Genomic DNA, 16,350 nt, shown 5'->3' on the forward strand with positions numbered 1-16,350 from the left:
TTGTCTTAAGACTGAAAACGTGCCCACCTTGCCTTTATCCCTCTAGTGTGCATTGCCCTTTTGGGAAGATGGATTATCTTTTCTCTTGGTTACATGCATAGTCAGTCATTGCTTTCTTGGAATGTATCTTCTCATATTAGGGCCGACAACTAATTCCTGGCTTAGGTTTGCCCCTATAACCTAGAAAGGCAAATACCTATCTTTTATAATCCCAGTTATCATTGGCACTTTTGCTGCCAAATGATCCTTCACCCAGAGCCACCATGCAATTAATCTGTGTGAACTTGAATACCTGCCACTCTCTACATTTCTGCAGTCTCACCCTTCCTCATATAGCCTGTGGAATAGAGCATTTATTTTTTTTAAGATTTTATTTGAGAGAGAGCAAGAGATCGAGAGAAAGAACATGAGGAGGGGGCAGGGGCAGAGAGAGAAGCAGACTCCCCCCTGAGCAGGGAGCCTGATGCGGGGCTCCATCGCAGGACCCTGGGATCATGACCTGAGTCAAAGGCAGATGCTTAACCCACTGAGCCACCCAGGTGCCCAAGCATTTATTTTTCAATGTCAGGTAAGATCATGGTTACACCAACATTTTTGTAAAACAAAGGTTTTAGGTTTCTCATTCTCATTTTGGTACTAATCCCAAATGCATGTTAAAGTTCACAAATTCTCTTTCAGTTCATTCCAACTCCCCTCCTGGCCTCTAATAACTTTGGTAATTTGAACTAAATGGCATAAAAGTTTCAAGACACCTCTTGAATAATTTTAGTATCAGGTCAAATTTAGTAGTGGAGCATAAGAATCTGCTGTGTCCTTCTCTCCTGCTGTCTCCAAGATCCATCTGGTTCTCCAATTCTTACTGCTCATTGGTGAAAGGATAGAGAGATGATGATAGGTAGACAGCCGGCCAGACATAGACAGACAAAATTGTTTTCTCTGTACTTAGAAAATCAGTTCAGAAAACATAAATGAAGGTTCTGTTTGCCCTTTGTAACTATCTCAATAAGTCACCCCTTTATACCATAAACTCAATGGATATTCTTTATCATTTCATTTTGCCTTTAGAGCACAAAAAAGATTCTTCTGAGGATGTAGTGATTGTCAGAACTTTGAAATTCTCCTGGAGAAATTCAAGTCAAAATATTAAGAATGCAAAAAATTAAAAAATTAAGAGAATGCAAAAAATAAAGCTTTCCCTGTTTTCAGGGAACTTAACTATTGGAGTAGACAATAAATAGTCAAAGTATGACTTTCTTCTAATGCCAGGTATACTGCAAATTTTTGTAAACTTTATTTTATCTACCCTTAAATTGATGTAAATTATCTTGTCTTTATCACACAAGGTTCAGGATGGATGTGACAAATGCCCCCTACAAAAGGAAGCTCAGCCCAGATTGGTGTCCAAGTAATGGAACTCTATAGGGTGAGGTCTTGACTCGAAGCAGCTAGAAAAAAACAAGGAAATAAAAAGAGAATCAGAGTCCCCAGAGATAGAGGAGAGTCAAACTGTAGAAAGTAAGAACATCTTCTAAAATCCAAGTTGTAAGTAGCTAAATGACGAGAGGCAATGAAAACATTCTGAAGAAAGGAAACACTGTAATAGACTGAAAAATCCATGTGACAGGTCAAAAAAATAAGTAAGGGCTCCAAGGAAATTACCTCCACAAAAGCCAGAGGGCCTCAGGGTTTCTTCAACTGGCCATTAGTTTCTAATCTAAGCAGTTCAAAGTTCAGACTACAGGTCAAAATTCGGCTTCTATTTTCTCCATGCATCTTTGCCTTGCATTTGCCAAGCAACTAATATACAAGTCTGTCCTATCCATGCCAAGAATACTGGAGTTAATTTCCAGATGGTTTAGAACCAATATGTTTCTCATGTGTTGAAAGTTTCAGAGACCCTCAGGATGTAATTTAAAGGTGACCCAATCTACTCCCATTCTGTGGATACATTCCTATCTTGCCATTTGTGGATGAGTATGGAAAGAAATACCCAAGTGTCTTACCTTCACAAAATCACAGAAGACCAGAGTTAGAAAGGAACCTAAAACCCTTATAAATTCAGTCCTTTAAAAGGTAAAGACTCCCGGATACAGGATTCTGAAGGACCTTGGGTTATCCAACTTCTATTTGCCCATCTTGAGGAGCAGGTGTAGCTCATCACTTCATCATATTATATCAACATTCGCTTACTAGAATCTCTTCATGTGAGATTTATGGGATGACACGACACACAGTATTTTCTTATCCACAGGACAGCAAGAGATTTGGAAGTGTATTTAATGTCTCCCATGAGTCAACAATCTACGCAGATATTCCAGTTCCTTCTACGATTCTACCTATCGGCGGGCTTCTCAATCACTTCCCCATCCTCGGCATTCCTTGGCAGTTCAGTGTCCCTGCTCTTATAGTATGTCACTACTCTTTCATTGTAGAAGATCTAATCGCCAAGACTGATATTCAAGATCATGCACATCCTTTTCTTGGTGTTGGTTTTGGTAGTGTAAGGAAACATGGAAACATTTGTTCTTGGGAGATAATGTCAGAAATGGATCTGTACGCCTTTCTCCAGATGGGCTCATCTTTCTAATCCAACTCATTTATTATACAGAGCATAGGTGGAGGCAGAAAAATAAAATTCTAACAGTTGTTGAAAAGGTGATACTATCTTAAAGTAAAGATAATCTGCTTTAGCTCTAGCATACAATATGAGAGGAAATTACTGTGGACTTCAGGGAATTGTGTCACAAACTGCACTTAATATTATGGCTTTATACCTACTGGTACTCTGTATTTTGTTGAGCTGTAATAACAGTCTATGACCTTTGAGTGCAGAGAAATGAGAACAGCATGAGTTGCAGAGTCCCAGGTAAGACTGGGTTTGAGTCTCTACAAGAGCATTTCTTGGCTGCATGACATCAAACAAGCTAATTAATGTTTCTGAGATTCCCATATCTAAAGTAGAAAAATAGCACTTGCCCAATAAGATTAAAATGTATAGAGTTAATATTTACACGTCACACAAAAGATGGCACATAGAAGCCTGCCAATAAGAAAAAGATTATTTTTATTTATTTGCATATGTTTGATATACCTTTGACCATTCATATATGTGACTATATACAGACAAAGTTATACCTCATGCTAGCATACAGTATACATAGATGCAATAAAAGTCTAAACATCGGTTAATAAGCCTTTACTTTAGAAAGAAATTTGGAGTATATTAATTCACTAGTCATTACAATTTAAATAATTAACTTAAAAGCAGCAGCCATAACCATAAGAAGGAATCAAGTTATACCAGTGACAAAATTATTCAGTTATAATCTGATGGCATTCAATGAAGAGGTGAATATGGTAAATGAAGAAGTGAGAAAAATATGGCACAATGTAATAAATATAAGGCTTAGAAGTAAAATTTCCTCGGTCAAGGGAGTGTTTCCTGCTTTTAAGAGCTGATCACACTTTTAAATAGTTCTACATTAAGACAGAAACCACTTCTTCAGCCAGATGAGGGGAACTGAGTGCAGGGATGACAAATGTTTCAGTCAGAGCTCATGCATATGAAATACATTCCCAATTCAGTCACTTAATTCAGTATAATCTTGGACAAGTAACTACGCTGCGATGGTCCTTAATTTCCGCAGCTATTTTAGGAAGATGATAAACCTGCTAGGACAACACCTCATTTAAATTTACTTAAAGAATATAACAAAATAATAAAGGAGTATTGTGGCTTTAAATTGGCTGTAAAATATCAGGTACCAGTGTAATGAGAATAGAATATCCAATAATATGCTCCGATGATTGCTTATTCTTATGGAAAAAAAATCATCTGAGATTCCTGCCTCACATCATTAACAAAAATAAATTTTAGTAATGTTAAAACTTAAGGCAAAAGGGAAAAGAAAACTTTGAAATTTCATTATACTACATGGAGTGTAGACTTCCACTTTCAGGCAAGATAAAGAGAATAGGGATCTAATTTAACCAATTAGAAAAATACACAAAGACAAAATATGAGACACAATAGTTTTCAAGATGCTGGCAAGTGAGCAATACAAAACACTGATCTCTGGAAGACGGGAAACAAACTAAGTCAGTTGTATAAATGCCTTAGCTTAAGGCCTTAAGAGAGTTACTACACTCTTACAGTGTAGAAGAGGAGGAACCCAGGCAGAATCCAGCTGACTCCCAGAGTTGAAGAAATAAAGCCCAAGAGAATTGCAGTGGCTAGATTGACAACCTCAAGAATTTTCATAGGCAGGCAAAAAATACCCAGCACTCTATTTGCAATGCATAATTTACAATGTATGTATGGATCCAGTTAAAAATTACCAAGCATGCAAAAAAGGTAGGAAAATGTGAATTGCAATAAGGAGAAAAATCAATTGATTAAAATGGCCCAATATCTAGCACATGTTAGAAATAGTGGGCAAAGAAATTAAAACTATTATAACTGTATTCTGTATGTTTAAGAAAGTTAAGTAGATATATAAATGTTAGAGATAGAAAAGATAAAAATTAAACTTCTAGAGATGAAAACTAAAGTGGGTGAGAGTAAAAAAAAAGGGGGGGCAGAATTAAAAGTAGCCTAGACATCATTGAAAAACAAAACAAAAACAAATTAAAGGCTTGGAGGCATAGCAATCAAAACTATATTTAGGGAAAAACTCAGGAAAAAAAAGTAACAAAAAGACTAGTGAACTATGGAAAATCCTCAAGCATTCTAGAAGAGAAAGGTGAAGGAAATAGAACATATTTTTAAAAAGGCTAAATGTGTATTAAATTCAGTATAAAAAAACCTATGAACGCATTGATTCAAGATAATCCATGGTCTCCAAATATAAGATTCCACAGAGAACCAAAGTGTTCTATGCTCAAGTGATACTATGATATAATATATAAAATTGCATGTACAAATTTTACCATGTACTTAAAACTCTTTAAAAGTTAATCAAGTCTTAAAAATAATAATTCTTTAGGGAGGGCTATGTAATATATATAAAAGTTAAGTGTATGTCAGCAATAGCACAAAGCCTGGAATGAAGGGAAATGAATTACTGTAAGTTTCTTACACTGTAAGTACACATATACATCACTTGAACATAGGCTGTCCTAAGTAAAATAGAAGTTAAACTCCTCTCAACTACCTAAAATTAATAAAACACAAAAATAAGGATTATAGCCAATAATCACCCCCCAAAAAGAGAAAATGAAATAAAAAAAAAACAACACATCATTAATTCAAAAGAAAGCAGAAAGGGAAGAAAGAGTGAAGTAAGAACAGATGGGCCCAACAGAAAATAGAAAGATGATAGATTTAAGTGAAGGCATATCAATAACCACAGTAAATGTTAATTACCTATACATCTCAATTAAAAGACATTTTCACTGATTATAAAACAGCCAAAACAAAAGAGAGCCACTCTATACTTCTTAAAGCATAGCCACTTTAAATATGAAGTCACAAGTCATTTGAAAGGAAGGATAAAATATACCATACTGAGAGAGGCAGATCCCCCAACCACCCATGATTCCCACCCTCTAATTATTCAAATACTGATCCAGATGCTACTATGAGAGATTTGCCAATCAGCTGACCTTAAAACAGAGAAATACACTGGATATCAGTGTGGGCCCAAAGTAGTCCCATGAGCCCCTTGTCTGTACAAAAGAGATAGAGTGGAAGAAGGAGAAAAGATATGTGGAGAGGTGGTCAGAGAGACTCAAAGCTGCGAAATCAACTTTCAACTGCCGTCTGTTAAGATGGAAGAAGAAAGCAACAAGCCAAAAAATGCAGGCACCTCTAACGGTGAGAACAATCTAGCAACAACTAGAATGGAAAAGAGGACCTCAGTCCGCCAATCACACGGAGTTGAATTTTGCCAAGAGTTTAAATGAGCTTCGAAGCAGATTCATCTCCAGAGTCTTCAAAAGGAACACAGTTCAGCTGATGCCTTGACTTTGACCTAGTGAAACCCAAGCAAAAAACCAGCTGAGCCAGGTTATGTCTCAACTTCTGACCCAGAGAACTGTGAAATAGATGGGTGTTGCATTAAAGCTAAAGCTGTGGTAATTTAAGGTAGCGATAGAAAATACACATATTAACACAAATCAAGAGAAAGCTGGAGTTTCCTTTATTAATATTACACACACAAAATGATTTTAAATCAAAGGATATTACCAGGAGAAAATAAGATCATTTGCTAATGATGAAGTGTGTCATTTCATTAAGAGTAACAATCTTAAACTTGTGATCACCTAAAAAAAGGCCTTTGGTGGAGTCTCTATCCCCACTGTTTTTCTACTTGTTCTGTTATTGAAGAAATGTTTAATATGATTATAAATTTTGTCTACCTCTCCTTAAAGTCCTCTCAGTTTTTGGTTCATTTTGAAGATCTGTTTTTAATTGAAGGCCCATTTTTTGGGGACAGATATTAGGTCCTCTAAGTATTTATTATTTGAGAAAAAAGGCTTGGAAAACAATACAACAACAGCAACCCAAATTGTTTTGTGAGCTTTGCATAATTTTTTTTTTTTAAGATTTTATTTGTCAGAGAGATAGACAGAGAGAGATTGAGCACAAGAGGGGGGGGGAGTGGGAGGCAGAGGGAGAAGCAGGCTCCCTGCTGAGCAAGGAGCCTGCTGGGGGACTAGATCCCAGGACCATGGGATCATGACCTCAGCCAAAGGCAGATGCTTAACTGACTGAGCCAGCCAGGTGTCCCAAGCTTTGCATAACTTGAAACCAGAAAACTCTAAGCCAGTAGCAGAAAGGAAAATGGCAGACTATTATTCATGAACATCAGAATACAGAATAGATATAAATAATCAGAATAAAATATTAGCAGACTGGATTCAGCAGCATAAAATAGATCAAATACTTCTGGATCTGCCTGTACCCTGAAAATATTAACACTATGTATATTAACACTATATATGTTCTTTATATAGATGTATATATCTAAATATAGAACATATATATTCTCTCTATATATATTTTCCATATTAAAGAAAAAACATAAGCTTTTCTCAAACACAGAAAAGTCAACAATACTAAAGATCCATTTATGAGTTAAAAATAAAGTCTCAAACCTAGGAAGAGAAGTTAATTCCTTAATCTGATAAAAGTTATTTATAAAAATGTATAGCAAGTATATTTAATGTTTGTTAACTTTTGATATGAGAAAAAAAGATAGATATCTGGTGTCATGAGTTCTATTTCATATTGGCTTAGAATACCTAGTTGGCATAAAAAGTTGTAATTAAAAAGGATGGGAAAGGGGGAACCTGGATGGCTCAGCCAGTTAAAGTGCCTGACTCTTGATTTCGGCTCAGGTCATGATCTCAGGGTCATGAGATGGAACCACATGTGGGGATCCATGCTGAGCACGGAGCCTGCTTAAGATTCTCTCTCCCTCTCCCTCTGCCACATACATGTGCTCTCCCTCTCTCTCTTAAAAAGAAAAAAAAAAAAAAAAGATGGGAAGGGTAAAAAAAACCAATTTGCAGGTGATATGGTTATTATATAGAGAATCTATAAGATCTTACAGGTATATTTTTTTACAGTTAAGAACAGTAAGATTTTTTTTAGTAAAAATCCATGCATAAAAATCATTGCCTTTTGATGCATTAGAAATAAGTTAGAAAATAAAGATTAAATATACTTCTAAAAATATCAAAATTTATGAAGTACCTAGGAAACCAAAGATTCACAAGATACATGAGGAAAATATATTATGAAAATTTATTTTTAAATGAATGAGAGGTAAAATATGTTCTGTTTGGAGAAGTCAATATGTGTTAGATGCAATTCTCCCAGTATAGATTTACAGATTCAACGCAATTCCAGGTTTTAAGGTACAATTTTACAATTAATATGGAAGTGGAAATAAGAAAAAACCTAGCACAACATTCTAGGAAAGGACCAAAGAGGGAGGCCTTGAGGAGTTATGAAGTCTTATTGTAAAGCTCTGAATAATTAAGACAGTGTGGTATTGGAAATGCATGTACAAACTGACAAATTGAATATAACATAGAGGCTCCCAAGATTACCCAAACATACATGACATACAGAAATGGGAGTGTGGATAATCGAGAAGTGGGTGGTGGTAGGACAACTGAGGGGAAATAAAAAGTAATAGAATCCTACTTTGTAGCATTAAAAAACTATTTTAAAGGGATTACAGAGATAGTATAACTATAAAGCTTTTATAAATTAATGTAACTGAATGATTATCTCCATATCCTTAAATTACAAAAATTATCAACCATAAAGGAAAAGATCTATGATTGACCACATTTCAGTTCATCAAAAGTTACCAAAAAAGTGAAAGTCAAAGTGAAGTTATGTGCAACATACATAATCGACAAAGTTCAAGTTTCCAGAACCTATAAATTCAAATAAGGCTTTAAAAAAAAAACAAAAAACAACAGGAAATTGGGAAAATTAAATGTAATCACTTCATAATAGAAAAATGGCCAACAAACATGAATGTATTGTCAAAAGAGGGCTGTCATATTTCATAACTCTGAAAGATACAGTTTACAATGTTAGTTCAAAGGACAGCCTCCCTATGTGATCACCTTCCATATCTGATCAAATTCCTCAACCCCCACCACTACCCAGGTTCTATGGGATCACCCTGGCCTGCCTTTAGCAAGAATCTCCTGATGGCTGCTCTTAGTAATTTTCCATCCACTACTCCCTCATTCTGCTAGTTGGCTCTAAATCCCTCCTTGCTCTTCTTGTATTCATAGATGAGCCCCATCTCTTTGCTTTCATGTGACCATTCTGAGTAAAGTCTGTCTTACCATCAACATGATTTTTTTTCTAACAGTTGCAACCATTAATTTCACATGCATGTATCCTTTGCCACACTTCTTATACTTGAAACCAACTCAGAAACTCAACTCCTCAACTGTGCCTCCCAAACAGACATCTACCGACGAGGGGACTGAGCACTGCAGCACTGAGCACTGAGACTGACTGTCTCCAAGAAGTCATCATTCATGTATCTGTGATTAGTTACATCACTCTTGAGACAAAGGATTGCTGGATGACAAGGGGATCTAAGTGATGTAGACTGCCTATTAGAAAGTTAGACTTACATCCCAGTTTATTTAACCAAGAATCTAGAGATGCAGCTTAATCTGTATGGCCACAGAGAATAGAAACATTATTTGGCTTATCCCAGTTCAGTTTCCCAAAGTTCTTCAGAGTCCCTAAGGGAACTGTATAGCTGGTATTAGTCCACTCTCTGCAAGGGTGGTCTTGCTGATCCTGACATGCTCAAGTTTTTTGCTGTGCCACAGTCCCGTTATGCTTTAGCTTATATCATCATTCAGGAAGGATTTATACAGGCTAACTGTGCAGTTATTTTTTCTATTTAAGGAAATATGTACAAATAGCCAATCTCAAAATCAGCAAAATCACATTCTTTGCTCAAGTAAAAGGCAGCCACTAATCTGATATGCCCAAATCTAATTAGTTATTGGCTGTTTCCTACAATACTGGCCTTCTGCTCCCCTGTTCTTATTACATTGACTGGAGAGCCTGGGAACATTTGACAAAGCTAGTCAAAAAGGAAATCTGAAACTGAAATTCTATGCTGATTTCAGTAGGAATAGCTAAAAGAAGACAATTTATACAATTATATAAAAACAGTAAAACAATGACACACTAGGTAAAACCAAATAAAGTTGGCTTACATAAGTAAAAGAATATGAAATAGCATGACCTGGGTCAATCTACATTATATTGACAATTTATCTAATACACAATTGATACCTGAACAATATTCAGGATTTTTTTTTGCAATAATCTAGTAAAAGGTAAGAAGTGTCCAAAACCCCAGCTGACTTTGGAAATACTAACATGTCCCTCTGAGTTGTTGACATTTCAAGCAGAAAATGCATAGATTTTTTTTTTTCTTTAATGGAGAGACCCTTACATGTAAAAACAGACCACCACCAGGAATGTCTTGACATGAAGGAAAAAGAAACTGTAAGCCTGGGGAGACTATTTATGAAGGATGAAAAACTGGTCAGGAAATTAGATGCCAGATTTTAGCAACATATATGGAGGTTTAAAAGAAAAACTGTTCTAAGAATTTTACACCCTGCCAAGTTGTCAGTCATTTTTGTGAAGGCAACAAAAAGACATTCACTGCTTTCTATGGGCTTAAACAATTTTCCTAACGTCTGCTTTTTAAACGATAGACAGAACACATGCTAGATTTACTCATTTCTAACTAAAAGCCAAAAAAATAACAGAAGTCATTTTACATGTTAGTGAATATTTTGCAGCTATCAAATAGATGAAAGAGAATTTTTGTGGTCAAGATGCAGTATGGACAAAGAAACTATAAAAGATAACATAGACCCATATAATTCTACTTGGGAAGCCAAAGTTCACTGACCATCATAAAAGAGCAACAAGCAAAATATTTATATTTTTAGAAATTAAATAAAAATTTCTAAACAATGTGCTAAAAAGGAAATAAAAAAAGGAAAATGAAAAATATTTAAAACTAAACAATACTGATAATTTATATCTCAAAGTTATGGAATAAAGCCAAAATGGTACACCAGGAGCATCAAGGAAAATATACTCTCTTCCATGAACTTACTATAAGATAGTATACTGGGGCCAGAATTTATATATATTAGTTCATGTGTATAAAAACATAGCTTTCTTTTTTTTAAATTTTTTATTGTTATGATAATCACCATACATTACATCACTAGTTTTTGATGTAGTGTTCCATGATTCATTGTGCATAACACCTGGTGCTCCACGCAGAACGTGCCCTCTTTAATACCCATCACCAGGCTAACCCATCCCCCCACGCCCCCCCAGAACCCTCAGTTTGTTTTTCAGAGTCCATCGTCTCTCATGGTTCGTCTCCCCTCCGATTCCCCCCTCTTAATTCTTCCCCTCCTGCTATCTTCTTCTTTTTTTTTTTTTCTTAACATATATTGCAATATTTGTTTCAGAGGCACTTTCTTGGTCTTCTCCATCTTCCTGTGTGTCACTGTCCTCTCCAAGGTAATTAAGTATTGGACTTGGGAGCCATCTGCCCAATTTTGCGCCCAGGCTCTGCCATTTCTTAATTGTATAAATTGAGAAATTTCCCTGTGCCTCAGTCTCATTTGCAAAAGGATAATTACAGTCACCTACCTTCTGTGACAATTGTTGGGATGAATGCATTATAGTATAGGTAATATTTAGAATCATATTGGGTCCATAGTAAGTGCTATGTAATTGTTAGCTACTAAATCTTTTTACAGTGGGGGCTAAGTATTCTGAAATTTTCCATTTAAATATAGGAAAGCCTTTCTGTTTTAAGAAATGGTCTTTGGGACAATTATGTGGTCACTTCAAAGATCTCATTCCCTCTTAAAATTATTCTATCACCTTGGGGTTTAGGTGTCAATGTCTAAGTTTTTCAAGGATACAAACTTTCAGACCATAGTAGTTCACCAGTGAGACCTTCTGATTCTCAAGCTTTCTTTTTTGGAAGGCTTCTAATTATTGATTCATAGATTTATACTTTTTCAAACCATAAAATTTATGAGCACAGTTTTGTTCATAGTATTCCTTCATTCTCTTTTGTTACCTTGATGATTCATTTACTGCCCAAGGAATCAACAAAAATGCCCAGACTTTCACTGATATTTTCAAAGAAGCAGATTTGGCTTCCATTGTTTTTTTTTTCCCTATTACTTTCCTGTTATACCATTCAGATATTAAAATTTTATAAAAATATCTTTTCATTTCTACATTTGTACATGGTTGTTTTTAAAAATCCATTTTGTTATTTAACAGTTTCTTGCATTGTCATGTTTTTATCTTTGTATTTTACTTAACTATTTTAATTATTATTTTAATCAGTTTCTGATTATTCTAAACTCTAATGCCCTTTGCTTACCGAAATTATTGGTCATTTGTTTTCAATTTTATTTCCCTAAATACCATGGCCTGTTTAAATAGGTTATTCAATATAAATTTAAACATAAGATCTCATTCTCTAATATGTGGACAACATTGTCACAACTGAACTGAAGCATTTTATTCTTTTCCAGTGTCCCTGGATTAATTTGGGATTTTCAGCTATAGCTACTATAATTTATAGCTAAAGACATAGTGTACAGATTATAATGCTAATAATAAGCATTTGTTTCCAGCCCAACTCCCTGATTTCATACATGCTTACTCATTTCAGTTTCAACTCGACTGTCACTGAAGATTCCCTTTATGTCTTACAAGCTTAAAAAAAAAAAGTACTGAAAAATATGTGTGTAGGGTGCCTCAAAGAATCTTTTCTCCCATACTTCCATAATAAAAATCTCCATTTAAAAAATATAAACTGCAGAAAATAAAGCTAAAAAAATATTTTAATAGATTGAGAAACCAAACAGAGTTAGAAAATAGAACAGAGAGAATAATTTATAAAGATGGCATGTTTACTAGATTCATGTCACAGGTATTTTTTATCTATACTCAACAAATTGCTAAAATATAGATAGATTTTATAATTGCATGTCACAAACTAAACATTACTTATAAAATTGAAATCATTTTAAACTTGTATATAACGTTACAGCTACTATAATGTAATTCAAAAATGGGATCTGAGCTCTGTATTTTGCTTTGCTGTTCTTAGATATTCTCTTTTCTTCCATTTTTGAGGACATGTTCAATAAGGTCATGCAAACTAGAAGCCAGAAAATTTTAAGATCAGGTCATTTACATTTGGCCTAACACCACAAAGAATTAGTATTATACATACATACAGATTATTTACATATTTACATAATTAATATGTAAATAATTACATATTTACATACACATTATTACATATATACATTTTGTGGAAGAATGACTGAATTTTTGAGAATGGAAAGACTATGTCTGTTTCCTTGATTATATTCTATTATAGTGACTTGCACATAAAAGGATCTTAAAATTATTAATAAAGAAACAAATACCTTCACGTTTTACCGCTCTAGAAACTGAGCAGAATGCACTGTCATTATTTCTCATTTGTTCTTTTTTGGTTGGCTTGTACTCAATTAGTTGAATTGAATAGGCCAAAAAAAAAAAAATCAAGAAAAATTAAGTATATCTTCCTGTATTGTAAAGAGTGATGTGCAGATTCTTTAGTGTGATCAGTGTCTAGTATGTGTCATGCAGTGATATCACGTAGACTTCTCAGATTAAAAGGCATTTGTGTAAAATATCAAGAAAACATCAAAAAGTGGAGATTTTCTGCACAGTAAAATTTCTATATCATAGATTATATAAAATGAGAACATATTATCAAATTATTAAAAAGGCTGGAGTTCATAATATAATCCCAAATAATAACCTTACATCAATTAAGAAAAGAATAACATTTGCATTCTGTGTGATATCAAAATTAAGAAAAAGGAAAAGTAATTTTTTCCTCAACAGTAATTTCCTCAATTTTTCCACAACAGTAATTTTCCCAATCCCAAAGTAAACTATGGAATTTACTTTAAAGGCATATATTGAAACATGTTTGGGAAAACTTTTAAAATATCTTTTGTAAAAATCTAGATATGAAATAAATTTGAGACATTTGCACTGAAAATTTGGTAGAAGAAGTGTTATTTTATTAAAAAATATGGTGGTAAATAGCAAAGTTGATTTCAACTTTTAAGCTATATCCTATTGTTTGGTGGTTGTTGTTGTTGTTGTTGTTGTTTGGGTTTTTTTCTTTTGAGTAAATGACCTGAATTAGAGGAAAAGAATGATTGAGTTGGGGGGGGCCTCCATAATTCTGAGATCGATCATCTTTGTCACGAGAAAATTCAGTAGGATGTATGGTATCATTTTATAAAAAAGAATCACCAGCTCAATGTAAGAAAGTACCAAACAGAAGCCACAGAGCTGAAGAATGCAATAACTGAGCTGGAAACTCACTAAAGGGATTCAACACCAGACCAGATGAAGAAAGGATTGTGACAATATATAATGATATTATAATGACCAAGCACCCTCATGATTTTTGAGGTCCAGAGATGCCATATTAGATAAGTCTCATTGTCTACTAATCAGATATTTTCTGAAAAGAACTAAGGGCCAATTTGGGGGATAATCATTTTTAATTCATTCACTTCAACTTCATTATTAAGTATATAAGGAATATATAATTTGTAGGTCAAAGATTCTAAAACGCATTATAAATTCAACTGTAAAATTCAACTGTATACAAAATATATGGACAAAAAAAATTTAATGGAGTTCTATTATGTATGAGAAACTGGTCCGAATTTGAGGAACATGGAAATAATCACATATGAGCCTTTCCTTAGAGAAACACAAGGTCTCAGCCCTTCACCCGGTGTTGACAGGGTGTTATTGCTGACAATAAGGGCAGCAGTAGCCCATTCACAACACACTCTAGTACACAGCAAACTTGTAGAGACAGAGACAATGCTATGAGAATCTGGAAGAGGGACAGCTTCTTCCCAATGGAAAGGTATATATGTACATAGGTATGATTGTGGGATGGAGGAGATGACTATTGAGCTGTATCTTAAAGAATAAGTAGTACATATGTATAGAGGTAGCTTTCAGAAAGATGCCAAGACGATCCAAAATAATTTTATGAGGGGATAAACAGCAAAGTATGGATAATAGTGATGACCTCAAAGATTCATATTGCAAATAATCCTTACATAATATTACAAAACAAATGTAAGTTTATTTTAAAATGAACGTGAAACATTTTACGCATAGAATTTGTGCATCTACCAAACTATAGACAGTAATACATTCACGTAGTAGGTACAAAATAATTATTGAATAAAATAATGAATAAATTGATTCTAAAACACTGTGACTCTATTATCTTGAGCTTTAAAGACCATGTACTTTTTAGGCAGGGACAGGGATTTATTCACTTTGTATCCCTAGCAACTAATACTGTCACTGCAACATGAGTCAAATCAACGTTTGTTTAAAGTTGTTAAATGGATTAAACCTTGGTGTTTGACTTAGTATGTAAGCTAAAGTAGTGTAGCTAAAGCAACATAAAATATTCACTGATTAAACTTTACGTAAATAAATCTATAAGTCATTTGTAAATATTGCTGAAGCAAATATTCACTCTGTCCCAGAACTTTTTTTGCCTTTCAAAAAAAAAAAGTTTTTGCATAAAATATCATTACATCTTTAATCACAATGAGTTGGAGAGAAGGCATTTCCATGATGGACTCCTGGGAAAGTGGGTAGATTATGTCTATCGGCAGAATATGGAAGCATGACTCCTAGCACTCTCGTATTTCTCCGATCTTATCTACAGTCTACATTGCTCTTGCCTCTGTGGTTTTACACATGTGAATTGAGTCTACATTGCTTGGGCTAGAATTGCTCATCCCTGCCATAATTACTTTATTAGTTTAGCTATACCACTGGGAAGATCATTTCCCATTGTGGTTATCCAGATTTGTTTTACAAGCCTATATAACTAGAATTTAAACTATGCTGCTGTGGGTAAAAATAATAACAAGTATTTTTTTTATGGATTTCTTCAGAGATCAGCTAAAAGGATGAATCAGTGTGCCCAAGGAAATAAGATTAAGTTTGCCCTTCAGAATTTTTTGTATGAAATCCTCAACCACTTCAAGGGTTTGCCTCCTTATAGGAGGAGAACTAAAGAAAGACTTAAAAATAATTCACTATTGTGGATTTGGTTTCTAAGTACTATTAATGCAGCCATCAAGTACTGGAGGCTTTCAGATAGAGGGAATAATAGTATCTAAAGAATAAAAATAGTAAGTTCATGGTGCTTTTATTCGACAGAACAAATCTTTTTGGTTGGATGCAGGACTGAACAATTGAATGTATTAAAATTTAGATGAGACATACCTTCAAGGGAGAGAATAAAGTTTGACAAGGTTGTTTTGTACTGATGAAAACTAACAAAACCAAAAACAAAACCTGAATGACAGCTCTGGGTTTCCCCAACTCACGTCACTACCACTTCAGACATTTTTATTTAAATACTTCACCCCATTTAAAGATAGGATTTCTTTTGGGATGTTTGCTTAAGACAAGTTCTGAAATACTGGGGGTAGGGAGGACAGGGGGCAGGAAGAGGGCTGATTGGTGGTGGTAGCAATGATGAGGAAAGGAACATAATCAATAGACTAATGAAGAATACATATTCCAAATGGAAGTAATCTGGGAAACAAAGGAAAAAGTCAACAAACACTCCCTCATGGTTGTAAAGAAATGAAAGATAATTTTATACCGATTTCAATTGGAGGAAAAAAAGATAAGGTTTAAAACAAGTATCAGACAAGACCCTGCCC

This window comes from Eumetopias jubatus, unplaced genomic scaffold (genome assembly GCF_037043125.1).
Source record: "Eumetopias jubatus isolate StellerSeaLion01/CBP00866 unplaced genomic scaffold, mEumJub1_p1.0 scaffold_9, whole genome shotgun sequence".
NCBI lineage: Eukaryota > Metazoa > Chordata > Mammalia > Carnivora > Otariidae > Eumetopias > Eumetopias jubatus.